General features: G+C 38.8%; 1 protein-coding gene across 1 annotated transcript in view; it reads right to left on the bottom strand.

The window, feature by feature from the left end:
- The window catches only part of PTGFR (prostaglandin F receptor), a 50,373-nt gene that overhangs the window by 5,043 nt on the left and 23,300 nt on the right, over window positions 1-22,030 (bottom strand). The gene's annotated exons all lie outside the window — the stretch shown is intronic.

Raw genomic sequence — 22,030 nt, 5'->3', positions numbered from 1 at the left:
AGAAAGAAAGAAAGAAAGAAAGAAAGAAAGAAAGAAAGAAAGAAAGAAAGAAAGAAGGAAAATGAAGCAAAGGTGAAACTGAAAAATTAAGGGAGGGTCAGACCACTACACCACCAGCATTAAGAGAGGGTATAACAAAGCCTAAAACCCAAATGAAAAGAAAATCGTCTTTCTTGTCTTCTTAATGGACCATTATCCGAAAGAAATGTCTTAATTTGGCCTGATATGAATGGTTGAAGGATGAACGTCCCTCATCCAAACCTTCATTACCTACACAACAAAGTACAAACTCCTTATCTGGCTGGCTCCTTGATGATACATCTGAAGTCTGCTGCAATTTTATATGCTATGCTCCAACTGCTGTGAAGTCCTCACCTGTCCCAGGAGCACCCTGCCCTTCTGAGCTTTGGCTTGTGCAACTCTATTTTAAACTCCTATGTCCCCTTTCTCTGCCTGATAAACTCCAATCCATCCTTCAAGCCCCATGGAAAATGAGCTCATCTCCATGACATTTTCCCCAACTTTACCAAGATGAATTAGCTCCAAGATGAGTTGCTCCTTCTTTCTTTGCTATCACATCCCCCTGTCCATAGCCAATTATATTTCTTACCACACTGTGTGATAATTATGCATTTGTCTCTATTATCTGTAAGCATCTCTTCTTTTTTTTTCTAATATCCAGTACAAAAGCTGACACCTAGAACGTACTCAGTATTAGAATGAATAAAATTGTATTATTTTCTATTCATTGAGGCTATTTCTAGAAGTACAGCAAAATATGTGATCATCCATCATAACCAACTAATATTTTGAGGCTTAAATGTTTCTGGAAGTTTTAATACAACAGCATCCACTAGTGAAGGATTCCAAAATGCTTTATTGTCACTCAAAGGAACAGGATCTTGCATTCCATGCTAATTCCTTGGGAAATGGCTCTTTCATTCTGGGTTCATTTCCTAGGGGAATAATGTATCAAACGTTAGACCTAACCATTCTATAGCTAAATAAGGCCAACCAAGTTTCAACATAGAAAAAAAAATCACAGTCCTTGGGATGTCTGGGTGACTCAGTTGGTTAAGCGCCTGACTTTGGGTTAGGGTTAAGGTTTAGGGTTAGGATTAGGGTTAGGTCATGATCTCACAGTTCATGAGTTCAGGCCCCTCATCCAGCTCTGTGCTGACAGCTCAGAGCCTGGAGCCTCCTTCATATATGTGTCTCCCTCTCTCTCCCTGTCCCTTCCCCACTCTAACTCTGTCTCTGTCTCTCTCTCAAAAGTAAAAAGATTGAAAAAAAAATTGGAAATAAAAAGAAAAAAAATAAAAATAAAAATCCTCATCCAATAAGTACCTGGGTCAAGTATAGGCTCTTATGTCACTGTTCCCCAAGTTATCCAACAGCATAGAACAAATAAACCTTTATGAGCCTAGTTCCTCTTAGAAGAAAGCAGGGCCAAGACTCAGGTAGTTGGACTGAGAAATTTTCACTTTATATTTTTTCTTTACTAATCAAATATTTATTGATTATCTGCTATAGGCCAGGCAAGGATGGAGTGGCATACAAGTAGACGTGTGCCTGCCTCCCACGGAATTTGCAATCTATTTGCTGGGGTTTGGGAGATGGGGAGTTGGCTCAGGGATGAATGAATAAGTATTTCTCTTGCCTTGTGAGTATTAAATGAATGTATTTTCTATTAATGATTAGATATGTTCCTAGGAATCTCAGAGCCCAGACAAGACACTGGGAACAAAGTTGGGAACAAAGATGCTTCATGTAATTGCCTAGAACAGCTGGGCCTTGTTTAGAGACATTCAAATTAAAAACACCTGAATAACATGACACGTGCTTCTCGAACTCTCCTCTCTCCTTGCAGTGTGGTGGCCAGCTGTGCAAAGACATTGTGTCCTCGGCTAGCGGAAGTATATTAATATATTTATTAACATATTATTGAAAATTCAGGACAACCTAAGTAACCCACAAAAGCTAAACTATGGTAATTTTATGTAATGGAAAAATATGTAAGCATTAATGTTTGTGATCCAGAGTTAACTTTTTAAAAAGCAAGTTACTAAACTGTATCAACTAAGTAATCCCAATTTTGGAGGAAAAAAAAACAAAACCAAATATGTAATTTTGCAAAAGTGTAGAAAAAAGACAAGGGTGCATATCAGTATTTCAACTGGTTATATCTAGACAGTAGAATTACAGATAATTTTGATTTTTGCCTTTGGTTAAGCACTAATTTACTAATATTTTAGGTAGATCATGCATTGCTTTTGTAATTCATGCATTTTCCAAGTAATTAGTTGAAATATACTCTTGTACTAAAGAATCAGAACTTATGTGGATTATTTATGTATGTCTGTGTGTATGTGAATGAGGTGCCACAGAATTGCCTGAACAGGGCAAGACCTGATGACCCTGACAGGAGAAGTGTGGGGGCTGGGAAGTGAATGAGGAAGTATGCCATGTTCCCTGGGCTGTGTCTGTCAATAGTCACCTCATAATCCTTGAAAGACTTCTTCTCTGGTCAGCCCACCCAAACTTGAATTCCAGAGAGCTGTGTACAGATTAGATTCTCATTACACACTCCGCCTTCCATCTAATTTCCAAGTGCTATCCATCACATGGAACTAGAGGAATATTATGTGTTATTTTTCTAAAATATCTTCCTTTGAACCTTGACATGTTCATCTTGACTAATGGTTAGAATTCTGAGAAATGGACAGGGCCAAGTGTTTGCATATTCTATGGGAAAACCAACTGATTAACATGATCCCTCTAAACACTCCACACTAAGATGAAAGACAAATAATGAAGTCAAAGAAGTATATGGGAGGGAGGGATTATGTTCACTGCTGGTTGCAAAAACCAAAATAGATAGATGGTGGAAAAAATCATCCATTCATTTGGACCATGTAATACAATTATATGAATTGTTAAGGTCACCAAAATTAATAAATATGCCAGGTTATTTACTCACAGATAACAGTTTTATTCTGGAAGCTATTTTATCATCCTCTACTGTAAGTCTATGTATCTTTGGGCCACTATCAGGACCCCAGTGGCTGTTCACAATTAAAAGCAATGGTAAATTCAAAAATCATGCTTCCTTTCCTCTGAGCAATCATAAAAGTAAATTAATCTAGATCTCACATATATATGGAATTTAAAACAAACAAACAAACAACAGCAACAACAACAATAAAAACTAACTCACAGATACAGAGAACAGACCAGTGATTGCCACAGGTGAGGGAATTTTGTGGTGATCTTAACTAGACTTATTGTGGTGATCATTTTGCAATATACACAAATATCAAATCATTATGTTGTAAACCTGAAACCAATATAATGTTATATGTCAGTTTTATCTCAGTTTTTTTAAATAAGTAAATCCATCTAGCAGGGATTAGCTTTTGAGTGTTTCCTATGTCCAGGTATTGTGCTAGATAGTAGTGATGCAGAGATGAATATTTATAGAGAAATCCCATCTAACATATATTTTGCTTATGAATCTAGTTTTTACTTCTGTCTCTCACACCAAAATGAAATCTTCTAGAAAGCATATATTTTTCTTTGGTTGGTTCTCTGTTGTATCCCCAGCACCTGCCATACAGTAGGGCAGTCGGTATTTGTTGAATGCATTAAATGAAGGATGTCCCTATGAGGAGAGCCCAACGAGAAAGCAGACATTATAATGTCGTAGTGTAATACAGGCATGTAAAAGATGCCATAGGCAGGGCTATTTACTGACATGTGAGCTCAGATGCGGTCATTGGAAATTATAACATTTTGCAATCTTCCCAGTATACCACAACTGTAGTTATTCATACTTGACTAATTTTGAATTCATGGTGATTCTGCTGCAGTTTGTCAAAATTTTCTTTGTCACTAGTTTTTAAGGAAATTTAAATGAATACATAATCAAAACCATCTCTGGTGGGATATCCAACTTCTTTCTACAGCAAACCATTTTCTAGAATTTTATCATCTATTTGCATATGAACAATGTCTATGACAATTATACAGGGTTCTCATCTAGTCCCTGAAGCAGGTGTTTTCACACGTAATTATCTTATTCCAAGAAGCAGACCATAACTTCCGTCCTTTCTGTCATCACAGAACACCAGTTCAGGGACAGTTTCTTTGGGGAATGATAGTGTATACAGAAGTACAATCCACTGATTACAAGTTACTGTCCCTTATAACATTATCAACCAAACACTGATCTTTAGGTCTGGCACTTGAATAACCACAGAGATAGGGGATAGGTGTGAATATGCAATTACAATCCAGCCTTATTGGATGACAAAAAAAAGTTCCATCTGTAAGCTTTACCAATGGACCAGTCCATTCTATCTCCATGGTTGAGAAGTTTAGCTTATGTTATTTGGATGACTAGTGACTATAAAGAACTAGGTAAAGATAATGGATTTTTAAGTGCCACAGCACCTAAGAGTATCTTCAAAGGAGAAATTCCATTTAATTCCATTGTAATGGCAATTTTGGAAAAGGAAAATCATATAAGTTACTGAATCTGTCTCAACTAAACGGGTGACTTTTAGAGTTAAATATATTTGTGGTGATTTAACCAGATAGCATTTATTCTGGAACTAGAATAGTATTGTATCTCTACAATAGTGACTACAAGAGCCTTCAGGGAAAAAAACAAACAAACTACTCTTCTGCAAATCTAGAAAAATAGGTTTAAAAAAACTGTCAGAAACAGAAACATAGAGGCTCTAACAGCATACTTCTTTACAACTATGAATTTTTTCCATACTTAAATTTACACCATGTAAACTTTTACACCATTAAATATAGAAGGTAGCAATATTTCAGTCATTTCCCATTTACAGACTGCTCATTGAAATTTTTTAAACAGAATTTTGCACATGGTAGATGATTTAGAGATAAGTAAAACTAGAATACTACAATAGGGAGAGGACAAAAGCGTATGGTATTTCTTATACCCCAACTGTAGAACAGCTACAAAATGTTGCCACCCCCAAAGTACAGATCAGTGCTGCAAAATACAAACATTTGTGCAGATTAAATTTTTATTTTTTACTTGATTTGTTGACAGAAGATTAACAAGGGGCACCTGGATGGCTCGGTTGGTTGAGCGTCTGGCTCTTGGCCTCAGCTCAGGTCATGAGCTCATGATTCATGAATTCGAGCCCTGAGTCAGGCTCCAGGCTGATAGTGTGGAGCCTCCTTGGAATTATCTTTCTCTCCCTCTCTCTCTGCTTCTCCCCTTCTCTCTCTCTTTCTCTCTCTCTCTTTCTCAAAATAAATAAGTAAATGTAAAAAAAGAAGAAGATTAACCAAAGACCCAGTCAACAGCACATTCTTGCGCCTGCCTAAAGACTTACAAAGTTGTAAACAAATGAGAGAAGAGGGAGTGCTGTATAGATATTGCCCCCTTTGGAATGGGTGCAATCCCAACCATAATACCCATAATACTTCACATGCATCCTTGCTCCTTCACATCAGCTGAAGAAATGATGTGTAAAATGAGCAATGGGAAAAAATTTTAACTAAACAGTACACAGAGACCAAAAAAAAAAAAAGGTGTGCTACCTGAAAAATCCAAAAGCTCATCTTTCTAAAGAAGATTCAGTTGTAGAACCCATGTATTTTCATTTGCTAGTGCAGTCTCTTCTCCAAGGTCTGCATCATTTTTTAAATCTGTTAGTGGGAAGATTTATACCAGATGCCCGAGGTATAACTGTCCATGTCGTCCTTGGCTGTTAGTACTCACAAAAGAATGCTGTAATTTCTTCTTCTGATACTTTTTAAGGGAATAAAACAGTCATTTATCCCAAAACACCAAATATCACAAAATTTAAAATAAATAAAATTTATATATCAGTTATGTCACAGGTGATCATGTCTTTAAGAAAAAATATAGAAAATGTAAAATAGGGGCCTGAGTGGCTCAGTCAGTTAAGCATCTGACTTTGGTGCAGGTCATGATCTCACAGTTCATGGGTTTGAGCCCCAAGATGGGCTCTGTGCTGACACCTTGGAGCCTGGAGCCTGCTTCAGATTCTGCCTCCCTCTCTCTCTGTCTCTCCCTCAAAAATAAATAAACATTAAAAAAATTTTAAGTAAAAAAAAAAGAAAATGTAAAATAAATACAATCAAAAGATATGCTCTAGAGACCAAAGAGATTGTACTGAGTTACAATAAAAGTAAATTATTCATAACTGAATGAAAACCAACTACCCAGTTAAAAGAACATCCTTATTACAAACTGCAGACCTTTCATAGAACTTGACCATTATCAAAACCCAGGCTGGCACTAGTCCATAAGTACTGGTCATTCCAGCAGTTATGGGATCCTGGATCATGGGAAAGACACAAAGTCTCCTCTAAACCAGAACATGCCACCTAGGAGTGAGAGACATAGCCATGAATACTAACAACAGAAACTAAAACTGAGTATTTCCCTGTGCTAGGAAAGCTCTTTTGATATACAGGTCATATCATCTTCCTAACAACCCTGTGACCTGTGTATTGTTATCTGCATCTTACAGATAAGGAAAGTATGGTCCGGCAAGATAAGAGACCCAACCATGGTAAGCGTCAGAGCCTGAATAAAAGCCTGTCCAAGGCCTGTCTTCCTAATTACTACCTCCAGGCTCTGCAGCTTACTGGCTCAATCGTCTGACCAAATTTCACCCAGGAAGAGTAGACAAAGCCTCCTCAGGACTGGGACACACTCAGGAAGGCACTTGCCTGAAGGAACAGAGACCTCACAGCAACCACGCCAAGGAAAGGACGCCATTAGAATCTGTTTCAGCATCAAGAAAAGTGCCTTTCCTGGCCTTGTTCCTGCCACTTCTTCTGCCAACATCCCCACCCACCTTGAGGCAGTGGTGGGGATAGGAGAAAATAATGCTGAATTAAGGCCCTGCTCCAATCATAAAAAAAGCCTTAAGAAGTCCTTCTCTTTCTCCCTTCAGATCAACACAGATATACACACCTTGCCCCTGAGATAGGACAAGGATGACAAGGCAGAGGCTGGTAAACAAGATTCCAGACTGATGTCACCTAGTCAGAGGGGTCCAGGGAATTCCATTCAAAATTCTTGGCCCAAAGCTAGAGATGATGTAGAGGGCACAATTACATGTTCACGGGATCACTACCACCAAGACGCAAGTTCATACTTCAGAAAGAAAAGCAGGAATGTCACTGAAGGGATTCTAAGAGCAAAGGCAAACAAAATCTGCTTTGCTTATTATATACACAGAACTGTCTACATCACTTCACATGAGAAGACAGAATCACAAAATCTTAGAGACAGCAGGAAACCTTCCTTCATCTAGTCCAATCCTCTGTATAAAGTGGAAATTCCTTGCAGGTGTCTTTAAGCATCTGGTGGAGAAGACTCACCCCTACTCACGAGAGAATCTCTTCCATTTAAACTGTGTGAGTTGATGAACATTCTCTATTATCATGAGCTGAAATTTATGTATTCTAGGTTTGGTTTCCAAAGCACCATAGGATAAGTGCTTTCAGCCTTTCACAACTTTTATAAATAACACTTTTATCTATTTCTCCATTTCTTCTACTGCTCCTCATACAACATGGCTTGCAAATGCCTGGCTATCCACCTCTTATACCTGAGTTTCTTAATCTCCCTTTTAAAAAGATGCACTGGTTGGAAGTAAAATTAACACTTTCTTATATAGTCCGACAAGTACAGAGCTCAGGGGAACAATCGCTTCTTGAAATCTGGAGAAACCACTCCTATCTGTGCCTCCAGAATTATGTCAGCCAGCTTCCCCTTGTGAACAGATCCTGGCTCATTACAGGAAACAAGCTTCTTACTTACTAAAAATACTCCTAATGAATATGTGGAGCAAGACAACCATCATATTTCCCTGCTTGCTTCCAAATTATTCAGGCTTATATGTAAGGATGTATAAATATTTAGACATGGGGGAAAGCTCTCAGTTTTTCCCCATTGAGGATGATATTAGCCTTGGGTCATTCATATATGGCTTTTATGATCTCAAGGTATGCTCCTTCAATCCCTATTTTCTTGAGGGTTTTTATCAAGAAAGGATGCTGTATTTTGTCAAATGCTTTCTCTGCATCTATTGAGAGGATCACATGGTTCTTGTCCTTTCTTTTATTGATGTGATGAATCATGTTGTTTTGTGGATGTTGAACCAGCCCTACATCCCAGGTATAAATCCCACTTGGTCATGGTGAATAACTTTCTTAATGTATTGTTGGATCCAGTTAGCTAACATCTTGTTGAGGATTTTTGCATCCATGTTTATCAGGGAAATTGGTCTATAGTTCTCCTTTTTAGTGGGGTCTCTGTCTGGTTTTGCAATCAAGGTAATGCTGGCTTCATAAAAAGAGTTTGGAAGTTTTCCTTCCATTTCTATTTTTTGGAACAGTTTCAAGAGAATAGTTGTTAACTCTTCCTTAAATGTTTGGTAGAATTCCCCTAGAAAGCCATCTGGCCCTGGACTCTTGTTTTTTGGCAGATTTTTGATTACTAATTCGATTTCCTTACTGGTTATGGGTCTGTTCAAATTTTCTATTTATTCCTGTTTCGGTTTTGGTAGTGTATATGTTTCTAGGAATTTGTCCATTTCTTCCAGATTACCCATTTTATTGGCACATAATTGCTCATAATATTCTCTTATTATTGTTTTTATTTCTGTTGTGTTCGTTGTGATCTGTCCTCTTTGATTCTTGATTTTATTTGTTTGGGTCCTTTACTTTTTCTTTTAGATAAAACTGGCTAGTGGTTTATCAATTCCTATTTATAGTTGCACCAAAACCCATAAAATACCTAGGAATAAATCTAACCAAAGAGGTGAAAATCTATACACTATAGAAAACTATAGAAAGCTTATGAAAGAAATTGAAGAAGACACAAAAAAAAAATGGAAAAAGATTCCATACTCCTGGATAGGAAGAACAAATATTGTTAAAATGTCAATACTACCCAAAGCAATCTACATATTCAATGCAATCCCTATCAAAGTAACACCGGCATTCTTCACAGAGCTAGAACAAATAATCCTAAAATTTGTATGGAACCAGAAAAGACCCTGAATAGCCAAAGCAATCTTGAAAAAAGAAAACCAAAGCAAGAGGCATCACAATCCCAGACTTCAAGCTATACTACAAAGCTGTAATCATCAAGACAGTATGGTACTGGCACAAGAACAGACACTCAGATCAATGGAACACAATAGAGAACCCAGAAATGGACCCACAAATGTATGGGCAGCTAATCTTTGACAAAGCAGGAAAGAATATCCAATGGAATAAAGACAGTCTCTTCAGCAAGTGGTGCTGGGAAAACTGGACAGCGACGTGCAGAAGAATGAACCTAGATCGCTTTCTTACACCATACCCAAAAATAAACTGAAAATGGATGAAAGACCTCAATGTAAGACAGGAAGCCATCAAATTCCTTGAGGAGAAAGCAGGCAAAACCTCTTTGATCTTTCCCGCAGCAATTTCTTACTCAACACGTCTCTAGAGGCAAGGGAAACAAAAGCAAAAATGAACTATTGGGACCTCATCAAAATGAAAGGCTTCTGCGCAGCGAAGGAAACAATCAGCAAAACTAAAGGCAACCAACAGAATGGGAGATGATATTTGCAAATGACATATCAAATAAAGGGTTAGTATCCAAAATCTAGAAAGAATATATCAAACTCAACACCCAAAAAAACAAATAATCCAGTGAAGAAAGGGCAAAAGACATAAATAGACACTTCTCCAAAGAAGAAATCCAGATGGCCAACCAACACATGAAAAAATGCTCAACCTCACTCATCATCAGGGAAACACAAATCAAAACCACAATGAGATACCACCTCACAGCTGTCAGAATGGCTAACATGAACAACTCAGGCAACAACAGATGTTGGCGAGGATGAGGAGAAAGAGGATCTCTTTTGCATTGTTGGTGGGAATGCAAGCTGGTGCAGCCACTCTGGAAAACAGTATGGAGGTTCCTCAAAAAAAAAAAAAATCAATGGATGAATGGATACAGAAGATGTGGTATATATATACAATGGAGTACTACTCGGCAATCAAAAAGAATGAAATCTTGCCATTTGCAACAACGTGAATGGAACTGGAGAGTATTAGGCTAAGTGAAGTTAGTCAGTCAGAGAAAGACAAAAATCATATGACTTAATTCATATGAGGACTTTAAGGGACAAAACAGATGAACATAAGGGAAGGGAAACAAAAATAATATAAAAACAGGGAGGGGTACAAAACAGAAGAGACTCATAAATGTGGAGAACAAACTGAGGGTTACTGGAGGGATTGTGGGAGGGGGATGAGCTAAAGGGGTAAGGGGCACTAGGGAATCTACTCCTGAAATCATTGTTTCATTATATGCTAATTTTTATGTGTATTTAAAAAAATAAATAATTAAATCAAATAAATAAATATTTAGACATAAATATGCACAGTTATAGCACATATCTGTGGCTATCCTAATGGATTTGTTTTGTGGTATAATACCCAGTTCTGGAGCTTCAGATGTCAACCCCTTGGTAAGACCTCTGTATATGCTCTTTGATCCACTAGCATGATGTCTCTCAAACCGACACCTGCCCTCTCTTGTTCGGTGTCTGATCACTTAAAAACCAGACCATTATGTTGTACGTTCCTAACTTATCCTCCAGACACAATTTAATTATTCATTTATCTTATTTCAACTTGTTCATTTTATTTGTCAAATATTTCATAAATGCCACAACAGGTCATTTTCCCTGTCCTTTCCTCACCAGGCAGGACCTGTCTAAATCTCCCACCTTTCCTATCCAATCTTCTCTGGGAAGTCTTTCCTAAATCACTCTATGGCTTGTACTCTCTCATTCTACATTCCCATTATGCTCTCACCATCCCACCGGTACCATGTGTAAAATATAACCAAATCAAGTCAGCATAATAGCCCTTCAATTATATTGTAAATGCCTTGTATCTTTAACTTTCTCAAATCCTTCTCCTCTACTTTTGACAGGATAATTGGGGAAAAGACTCCCACAGTTGAGATGAGAAAGACAAGAAAAAACAGGTAATTCTGAGCACAGAATTTTGGAGGGTTAAGCAGAAAGTAGGTCAGGCAGTCCCAGATCCAAGAAGTCAAGGATTTACTGAAAAATAAGAGAAGTAAATGAAAGCTTATGTGGACTTGTGTCTCAAAGAATGCCTCAGGCTCTCTGACCACTCGTCTATAGCTTATCCAGAGCACCCATGTATTTAAGACTAAAAGAACCTGGTACAATTAAAGTTAGTTTTAAATTTTTAATTATTTTGGGGCACTTGGGTGGCTCAGTCGGTTAAGCGTCCGACTTCAGCTCAGTTCATGATCCTCACGGTCCATGAGTTCGAGCCCCTCATCAGGCTCTGTCCTGACAGCTCAGAGCTTGGAGCCTGTTTCAGATTCTGTGTCTCCCTCTCTCTCTCAGGCCCTCCCAGACTCATGCTCTGTCTCTCTCTCAAAAATAAATAAAATTTTTTTTAAAAATTAAATTTTTAATTATTTTAATGTTTATGTTGAGAGAGAGCGTGAGTGGGGAAGGGCAGAGGGAGAGGGAGACAGAGAATCCCAAGCAGGCTCCACACCATCAGCACAGAGCCCAATGCAGGCCTCGAACTCAAGAACCAGGAGATCATGACCAGACCAAAATCAAGAGTTGAACACTTAACCTACTGAGCCACCCAGGAGCCCCAAATTTTTTATTTTTTTCAGGGGATTAACCAAACATTCCCCCCGGAAGCCTTTACAGTTCAGAGAAATGTCCCTCGTCCTCTGGTCAAATTGAGAATCATTGCAGAGGGTAAAGAAGCAGGGCGGATGCAGAGATTCCCACCTTGGCCAGACCCCAGGAGAGTTTGGGGGCCTGGGGAAGGGCAAGGGGGTACATTCAAAATGCTACACCAGAGACTCCTCTGTCTTAGAGGTCCTGACTAAAGGGCTTCTGCCATCCCTGCACCTCCTGCATCAGCTGTTAAATCAAACTCACTGACTAACCAATGAGTTTGATCTAACTTGAGAGAGGCTTTGGCTCACCTACAGCTGGCCATTGACAGCTCCAGCCACAGGGGGCTGCAGGAAGACCAAACTAGTCCACCGGAGTGACTTAGGTGCCGTAGGAATGATGGGATTCCTTTGTCCCAACGTGTCTACAAGAAAGGAGAGAAAGGGGGGGCGCCTGGGTGGCGCAGTCGGTTAGGCGTCCGACTTCAGCCAGGTCAACGATCTCGCGGTCCGTGAGTTCGAGCCCCGCGTCAGGCTCTGGGCTGATGGCTCGGAGCCTGGAGCCTGTTTCCGATTCTCTGTCTCCCTCTCTCTCTGCCCCTCCCCCGTTCATGCTCTGTCTCTCTCTGTCCCAAAAAATAAATAAACGTTGAAAAAAAAATTTTTTTAATAAAAAAAAGAAAGGAGAGAAAGGGAAAGGAAAAGTCCTGTTGGCACTTTATATATTTTAACTATTTCATCCTCACAAAACTCACACGGATTGTTACTATTTTTCTGATAGTCCAGATAAGAAGACAAAATCAGAGAGACATTAACTTGCCAAGTTCACACTGCCGGTTGGTGGAAGAGGCAGGATTTAAACCCAAGTCTGGGGCACCGGGGTGGCTCAGTTGGTTAAACGTTCGACTTCAGCTCAAGTCATGATCTCGCAGTTCACGGGTTCATGTCCTCATCGGGCTCTGTCCTGACAGCTAGAGCCTGGAGCCTGCTTGGGATTCTATGTCTCCCTCTCTCTCCACTCCCCTGCCTATGCTCCATCTGCCTGTCTCTCTTTCTCTCTCTCTCAAAAATAAATAAGTAAACATTTAAAAAAATGTTAAACCCAAGTCTATCTGGCTTCAAAACTTATGATCTTTAATAAACCATTTCCAGTAATGAAACCAATAAGTGTATGATACATTTATGAACGAGATGATAAAGAGAAAATAACAACAAACACTTATGAGTACTTACTATGTTCCAGGCACTGTCTAAACATATTTTGCATCTATTATCATATTTAATCCTGTTACCAGTCCTTGAAGAAAACAGTGTTATCTCTATATGAAGATGAAGAAGCTGAAGCATGGAGAAGTATAGTAACTTGCCCAAGGTCATGGCACTAAAATGTGATAGGGTCAGGATTTGAAGAGCTGCAGATGGTGAGTGAGGATGAATGTGTTGGTCTCCTTCGCATTCACAGATCTCATTTTGAACTCACTAGGTTCCTATCTCTTTCTGTCCATATTTAGTGTTCTTTCTAGCTGATTCTGTGGTAGGGACCCCTCCCTAAGGAGAGAAAAAAAGGGAGAGAAAACTTCAAGGTAAACTGGCTAGGTGCCTACGTGACAACATCCCTCAGGACCTTATAAACTGAGACTACTTAATCAGACTACATGTTTGTGTGTGTTGCCACATATGTGAGACAAAGAAACAGAAAATGTATAAAAAACTATGCCATGTAACGTTTGGTGCTCAGTTTTTCGGGTACGAACACAACTAAGCGGTGCTGGCATGAATGAAGTTGCTTCCTGGAAATTAAAAAGCCTGTGTCATGACTCTCTGTGTGAGAATCCTGCTACAATTCTAGCACTCTCTCACTCAGTATTTCTATTAATGCATTTCACTAATATCTTTTGTGAAAATCAGGAACATATGCTATTAAATACTTTGCTCCAAATCTCTTATGCCCATAACAACAGATGTAAGTGACAGGTAGGGTCATGTACCACAGGTGGATTATGCTTTAAACATTGGCAATGATAGACACTTAAGACATTTTCATCCTAATCAAGAATTTTTTATCTAAAATGTCATAACTAGAGTAATTATTAGCAACTAATGTGTGAGTTAAAGAGAAAAGACCTAGTTGGAAATTAGTGGTAGTATTGGAGACACACTGTTTCAGGAATGAAAAACTACTCTGACTGTTGGCAAAACTGTTTCAATAGCAAATGCAGACTGTAGCAGTAAGGTGATTCAGCAAATGTCTGCTCTGAAGCATACCATGTTTTTCCAAAGAGATGTTTCCAACTGGCAAAGTTAGTTTATTATTACAGAAGTTCAGAAAGATTTTCTGACGCACTCTAAGTTCTAGGACCATAATTTGCAAGTTAATGACAATTTTTAATGAAATGAGTGTGCTTTTAAAAATAAAAAGGTATCCATTGTCTATTCTTAAACTGCCTCAGAAGCAGATACTACAGCTCCATCTACCCCAGAAAGAGAAAGATTTAATCTGTCTTGTGGACTTCTTTATCCCCAGAGCCACACTCAATACTTGGTACATAACAGGCACTCAATAAATACCAAATAAAGAAATAAATAAATTAGAAATTTTAGGGTCCATGGAGGTACATGATTATTATTGCACACTGCGGGGCACGTAGTGGGTGACTAATTATTAATTGGCATACAACTTTCTCTATAACGCACAAAGCTATTCCAATTTACTTCAGTGGCTACACCACCATTATAAATGAATAGCTAACATTCATAATGTTCATGATACCGTTATGTTCAACATCCAATAGAGGACAGATTTAATGAGTTGTGGGGTCTTAAGTGAGGGTGAGGGGAGATCTTTCAAAAAAAATTTTTTTAAGTTTATTTATTTGAGACAGAGAGTAGGGGAGGGGCAGAGAGAGAGGGAGAGGGAGAATCCCAAGCAGGCTCCACACTGTCAGCACAGAGCCCAATGCAGGGCTTGAACTCACCAACCATGAGATCATGACTTGAGCCAAAACTAAGAGTTGGACGCTTAACGGACTGAGCCACCCAGGTGCCCCGAAGGGAGATCTTTTTCAATTCATTTTATTTTACTTATTTACTTACTTATCTATTCTGGTAAGAGACTAAGTTATTTAAAGTGGTAAAATCAGGCCTTGAAAGTTTAGCATAAGTATGTCACTGATGTATATCTTTGGTATGATTTTAGGGATGCAATTATGATGACATTTTTACATTTCATTAATCGTTACTTCCCTAAGACTTCAAAAAGTCAATCATTTACTGCTTTATCAGTATAATAATAATAATAATAATAATAACAATAATAATAAATTTCACTAAATTATTTTGTTAGTTACAGTTAGTACTGAGGGACCAGCAATCATTGTCTAAAAATCAAACTTACTAAAATATGAAAGCTTACTGCCTTTATGCTATTTAAATTTCTAAATAAAGATTCCCATTGCTTTTTCAGAAATCACAAAAACTCAACTTTTAAATAAAAAGAACCATTTTACAATGCAGAATATACAGTCATTAGGTTGAGCTGATCTTTCTGGAAAAAAAATTACTGATTGCCTAAAAGTTCACAGTTGCTAGTAAAAATCTGTATATCAGCTGCCTCTGTAGCTGAAGACTATGGCTTGTATGAAAGTGTAAGAAAACTTTTGAGAATGTGTCAAAGTGGTCTGCGAGAAAGGACACATCAGCCATGCTATCATTTATCCTTAACAAGGGATTCACAGTCCTGCCAGACCTGGCTTTTATGAAGTAGATTGAGTCCACCATCTATTTTATGGATAAGTCCTGGTTATTTCTTCCATGAGCACAAGTGCATTCTATCCCCTTTAATGTGTTACTGTAACCCATCCATGAAATGTTTCCTAATTCACTACTGACCCCAAACTTTTGCTTCACTGAAGGCACCTCATTCCTGTTCCTCTCACAGATAACAATGCCTGTCATGAATATTTCCATGCTGTGCTACCGACTAAGATATTGTTTACTGCCTCACTTGTAGCTTGCTCACCAATTATATATGTGGTGATCTCATTCTTTTTATTCGTCCAATCCTGAGGACCTCTATTATAAAAAGCACATGACTTGGCTTCATTCCAATAAAATCACGGTGTTCTTGCCCTGCACCACGCTGTTCAGGAAGATCTGTACGTAAAACTGTTTGGGACCCTAGATATCTGTGGCAAATGGGGTGTTTGGCTTATACAAGTTATACATGTCAATTTATACCTCACATCTGCATCATTCCTGCTGACAAATGACACCAAACAAAGCAAAAGGCAAAAGCGCCAGCACATGTCTAGTAGGATTCAATCATCTCATGTAAGACTATCTCTAGAAATGAGTCATGCCCATAGAGGAGGTTCAGGAATGCTCCTGCGTCCTAGGATCTCAGTATAGTGTTGGCTTGATGCTACATTAACCCTATACTTCAGTAGCCTCTCAGAAAAAAAAGTATCAGTTTGTCTTCAATTTTCTGTCACTTGAATAGGATATCGCTTTCAAATACAGGTCTAGCAATAATGTTCTAGTTCCAATGAATAACTTAAATTATGTATAGTTCTTGTAGTACAGAGCAGGACCTGGGTGGATTTTTTTTTAATTTGTTTGTTTTTGTTTTTTAAAGACATACTGTTCATCTGGTATCAATTAATCACAGTAACAAACCACGTCTCCTTGGTATAATCATTATGTGAAGAATTATTATATAAGCATACCACCAATTTCAGAAGACTGCTTCCAATTTACAACTATTGAATTGGAACAGTTTCTAAGATTCTAAAGCAACAAACAAAATATTGTTATACTGCTTTTAGTACTGTGGTATAATAAAGAATTTGGCTGGCCATTGTCCCTGATTCTTGGGAGGGAGCCTCTAAACCCTTGGAATTTCCTAAATGGTGGGTATGTCTTTACTATTCATGGTGGACCCCTGGAATCATGGGTGTTTATGCTCATTAGGTGATTCCTGGTAGACACCTAGATAATTTCAGGATGAGGGCAGGTCATGCTGGAAAGACCCCTCATGTAGTTACAGATGGTCCCTAAATTATGATGGTCCAACTCATGATTTTTCAACTTTACAATAATACAAAAGCTGTACACATTCGGTAGAAACGGTATTTCAAATTCTGAATTTTGATCTTTTCCCAAGCTAGCCATATGCGGTATGATCCTCTCTTGTGATGCTGCGCAGCATGTGGCAGTGAGCCAAAGCTCCCAGTCAGCCACTCAACCACCAGGGTAAACAAAATGATACACTTATCACCCTTCTGTTCCATACAACTGCTCTATTTTTTTTAATTTCAGTACAGTATTCAATAAACTACAGGAGGTATTGAAGGCAATTATAAAATAGGTCGTATGTTAGATAATTTTGCCCAACTATAGGCTAATGTAATTGTCCTGAGCATGTTTCGGGTAGGCTAGCCTAAGTTATCATGGTCAGTAGGTTAGATATAGTTAAAGCATTTTGGGGGTGCCTGGATAGGTCAGTCAGCTAAGCACCCGACTCTTAATTTTGGCTCAGGTCATGATCTCATGGTTCGTGAGTTCAAGCCCTACACTGGGCTCTGCGCTGACAGTGAGGAGCCTGTTTAGGACTCTCTCCCTCTCTCTCTGCTCCTCCTCCACTTGTGCATTCTCTCTCTCTCTTCCTCTCTCCCTCCCCCCAACCAAGTAAAATAACTTTTAAAAAAAAGGAAAAATGTTTTAAACACATGAAAGCATTTTTGACTTATAATATTCTCAACTTACAATGGGTTTATCAGGACATAATCCCCTCCTGAGTTGAGTAAGATCTGTGGTGTGTTGAGGCTTTGAGCCATGAGAAATTAGCCTGACCTCCTGGAGATGGACACGATCAATGATTCAGTCACTCATGGGTAGGTAATGGAACCTGATGAAAGGTATCCTCCTTCATATCTTTCAGGTATGATAGGTACCTCCACAATAGGTACCTCCACATTAAAGGAGGTATCCTCCACAATAAAACTGTAATCAGGAGTATAGTATTTTCTGAGTTCTATGAGTCATTCCAGAGAATTAACATATCTGAAGATGTAGTGGGTACTCGTGATTTTGTAGTCAGTTGGTCAGAAAAGCAAGGGGCCTGGGAATCCTCAGGCTTGCAGCTAGTGTCTGAAGTGAGGGCAATCTGGAGGGAGAAGGTGCCCCTAATCTGTGAGATCTGAAATAACTCCAGGCAGTTAGCACCAGAACCGCTTTGCAGGTACCTGGTAACATCTTTGAGCATGTCAGAGTAACAAACTTAAGTAACACGGGAAGTATTGCAATAGCCCTGGACTGCTTCAGTTTAGGCATCCTGATATTGATCTTGCCAGTTGGAACTGCATACCATTTTCATACCATTAGGAAGCACTTGGGAGGATATGCATGAACTTTTCAATTAAGCCATCTGGTTAACCTAGGTATAGCTAGCAGTAAAAGAAAAAAATTTTTTAAATAAATAAAAAAAAATTCTCAGCATTTTGTTCCAAGTGTAGGGTTTTGAATGGAATTCAAAATCCAGTCCCAGGTTGGGGCTGGAAAGAACCTTAAAATTGTGTAGCCTAATTTGTTCATTTCACAAGGACAAAAACAACTGAGGTGAGGGAGAAAAGTGATTTGCCCAACAGCTATTTTAACATCCAACTGGGACAAGATAAGATCTGTAGTATCTAAAATCATACTGTGATTCTTATCCTCCTGTGGTAACACATTGTTCAGGAACTAAGGCAGATAAATTCTAGTCAGGTTGCCTTGCCACTGAGACAGATAGAAAAAAAATGGCACGCAGGATAATCAAATGTCATGTCTTTCTTCGGTTGATCATTAAAGTAGCACTTTTAATGTCTTCTTTATATTTCTGCTGACTTCCATAACAAAAGGGGTAGCCTATGCAGATCCGCACTCATTCTAGAAGCATTTGTAAAGCATCTATTATAAATCAGTACTAGGCATTTAGAGATGTCAAGAAGAATTATTAGGCCCTTCTTTTCTAATGGAAGGAACTTCATCCTCATAAAAGCATAAATGGAGCTATGTAAGTCCTGTAATCAAAGGCCACAAGAGAGCACCGTGAAGACAGCTGGGGGTATCGTGAAAGGACTTCTTTGCCAAAGGGATTTGGCCATTATTCTACAGACATGTCAAGTCATTCAAGGATTTTAGGAAAAGAAAGGAAAAGCAAACTTCCCTATTGCATACATGGGGCATGACCTTGCCAACTTGCTTGAAGCTTTTGACAGGAATGCTTTCTCTTGTTGCTTTCCTCTCTACGTGGCTCAGTGACAATAGTGACTTTGCCAAAGCCATGAAGAAGGCACACTTCTAACTTTGTATTCATCAGCCTCTATTATAGAAGTCTTGTGGTAAAAAATGTAGAATTGATTCCTTGTCTGAACAGTTAAAACGCAGTTCTAATTCCTGGGTCCAGTGAGGGGCAGGAAGGAACTTGAACCAGATAGAGAGAATCAGGCACCTACAGCCAAGATGTAAGCACATTCAAGGACAATCCCTCAGGCCTCCAGCCCCTTGAGTGGCCAAGGCACCATCTGGGGAGAAAAGCAAGTAGGAGATTCTGGCTGCAGAGGTCCTTCTAAAAGCAGCAGCGGAGGGGATGCTACTGCCTATACAAACTTTTGCTCCTCACGATCCCAGGGACTCAAAATGATACAGTCCATCAAAACACACAAATATAAACCAATTATGCAAAAATCATATACTCATCTAGAAAACGGAATAAATCTTTATTGACAGGCCTGGCAGTGAAGAATATCAGCTTTATTATCAGGCAGAGCCAAATTGACGAGTATCCTACAAAATAATGCAAGAATTCTTCAAAACTGTCCAAGTCACGAAAGACAAGGAAAGGCCAAGGAGACATGACAATGAAGGCTGCCATGATAATATAATGCTGGATCTTGAATTGGACACTGGAACAGAACAAAGACATAAGTAGAAAAGCTGGTGATCCAGATAAAGTCTTTATATTGTACTAATGTGATTTTCTTAGTTTTGATAATTATACTATGGAAAGGCAAAATGTTAATATTAGAAGAAACTGGGGCACCTGGGTGGCTCAGTCAGTGAAGCGTCTGACTTCAGCTCAGGTCATGGTCTCATGGTTCTAAGTTTGAGCCCTGCATCGGGCTTTCTGCTGACAGCACGGAGCCCACTTCAGATCCTCTGTCCCCCTCTCTTTCTGCCTCTCCCTTGCTCATTCTCTCTGTCCCTCTCTCTCTCTATTCCTCCCCCAAGAAAAGAAAATATTAGAGGAAAATGGGTAAAGGACATACAGGAACTCTCCATAATAATTCTGCAAACTCTTCAGTACCTTTAAAATTATTTTTTAAAAATTTTAAAAGCTTACATGTTTTTTTAAAGAAATAGAGATTTTTGAGTAGTCTTGGGTTTAAAACATGGTTCTATCACTTACTAGCAATGTGACCTTGAACAATTCCTTAATCTCTCTGTGCCTTAGTTTCCTCATCAGTAAAATGAGAATTTAAAAAAAAAAATTTATAAGTAATTAAGATTAACTCAAATAATGTATTTAAACACTTAGTATTGTGTCAGGTGCATAATACGTTCCTTAAAAAGTATATCTAGCATTTGCATATGAACATTATCATAATTATTATAATTGTCATTATTATAGTTGTTACTATTAGGATTTTTCTGGTCCTGGAGTCACTTTAAGAACTAATAAAAATCTTGGGGCGCCTGGGTGGCTCAGTCGGTTAAGTGTCCGACTTGATTTGCGCTCAGGTCACAATCCCACGGTTTGTGAGATCCAGTCCCACATCAAGCTCTGCACTGACAGCATGGAGCCTACTTGGGATTCCATCTCTCCCTCCCTCTCTCTTTCTCTCTCTCTCTCTCTCTCTCTCTCTCTGCCCCTCTCCCACTCTTTCTCTCTCTCTCTAAAGTAAATAAACTTAAAAAAAAAGAACTAATAAAAGTCCAGTACTATTGTAGATAGTATGCATTTATCTTTTCCTTCACTTAGTGGGAGCCAGACGGAGTAACCCTGCCCCAATACGTCTGGGACAAATTAACTCATCCAGTGTATGCAGTTGCTGAGTGTGGTGTGAGAGGGGTGGGAGTTGAAAGGGACAAGTACAGGGATGGAGAAGTTCTCACTCACTTTGAACAAGTGCCCTCATCAAGTTACATCATTCTGTTAATGAGCAGCTGCCTGAAACGCAACACCAACAAGAAGGCATCCATACACTGCTTATATGCTGTCAGCCACAACTTTATCTCCGCCTGCCAGAAGTGTTGCTGAGATCTTCTCTTCAGAAATCTGGTGTTAATACTTTTGCTGGATCAGATGCCACTTTTAGATATGTTAGGTATAGAGTTCCCAAGAGTTAGGAGTGTGTCAGAACATGTGAACATGAAGGAAATAAATGAAATAAATGAATAAATAAAAATGGATCTCTTTTTTAAACAATGACATGCAGACAGTGCCCGATTTACAAACTTTTGAAATATCATTCATTTGTAAGTTATCATTAAGAGCCCACCATTTATAGTTCACCATAGCAATGCAGTCTATCTATTGTGTAAGCTAGTTTAAAATAGTGTGCCACTGACACAAAAAATTAACTGAAGTGAAATTCTGTTGCAATGTTAGTAATCCTCACCAAAAAAAAATATTGCTTTCTAAATTGAACTTTATGTCCCATCTGAATGCTATGTAGAGTTCCAACTCCCAGATTCTTCATTTCCTTATTAGTCCAAAGGTACTTACATTTGTCTTTCACATTCTCCTTTCCCCCAACTCGGGCTTTTCTCCAACTCAGACTTTTATTCATGAGAACTTCCCCATGAGCTTCAAATTGAACTATTTCTCCTCCTTCCACTGTTCTAAGGTAGTTATTTCTAGGGCTCACTCTCTAACAGTATTATTCCATCATTTAAAAAGTGAGGGTGGCTCAGTTGGTTAAGCATCCGACTTAGGCTCAGGTCATGATCTCACAGTCCGTGAATTCGAGACCCGCGTCAGGTTCTGTGCTGACAGCTCAGATCCTGGAGCCTGTTTCAGATTCTGTGTCTCCCTCTCTCTCTCTGACCCTCCCCTGTTCATGCTCTGTCTCTCTCTGTCTCAAAAAAATAAATAAACATTAAAATATTTTTTTAATTTAAAAAATAAATAAATAAAAAGTAAGTGAAACTTCTGGGGGTGAGGGGAAAGAGAGGGAAATGTGCAACCTGGTTCAATCTTTCTGCAGGGCAATTTGGTAAAATACA

The sequence above is a fragment of the Herpailurus yagouaroundi genome, unplaced genomic scaffold (assembly GCF_014898765.1).
Source record: "Herpailurus yagouaroundi ecotype Mexico unplaced genomic scaffold, PumYag 77, whole genome shotgun sequence".
Taxonomy (NCBI): Eukaryota; Metazoa; Chordata; class Mammalia; order Carnivora; family Felidae; genus Herpailurus; species Herpailurus yagouaroundi.
The sequence above is the reverse complement of the archived record's forward strand: the minus strand, read 5'-3'. Positions and strand labels throughout refer to the sequence as shown.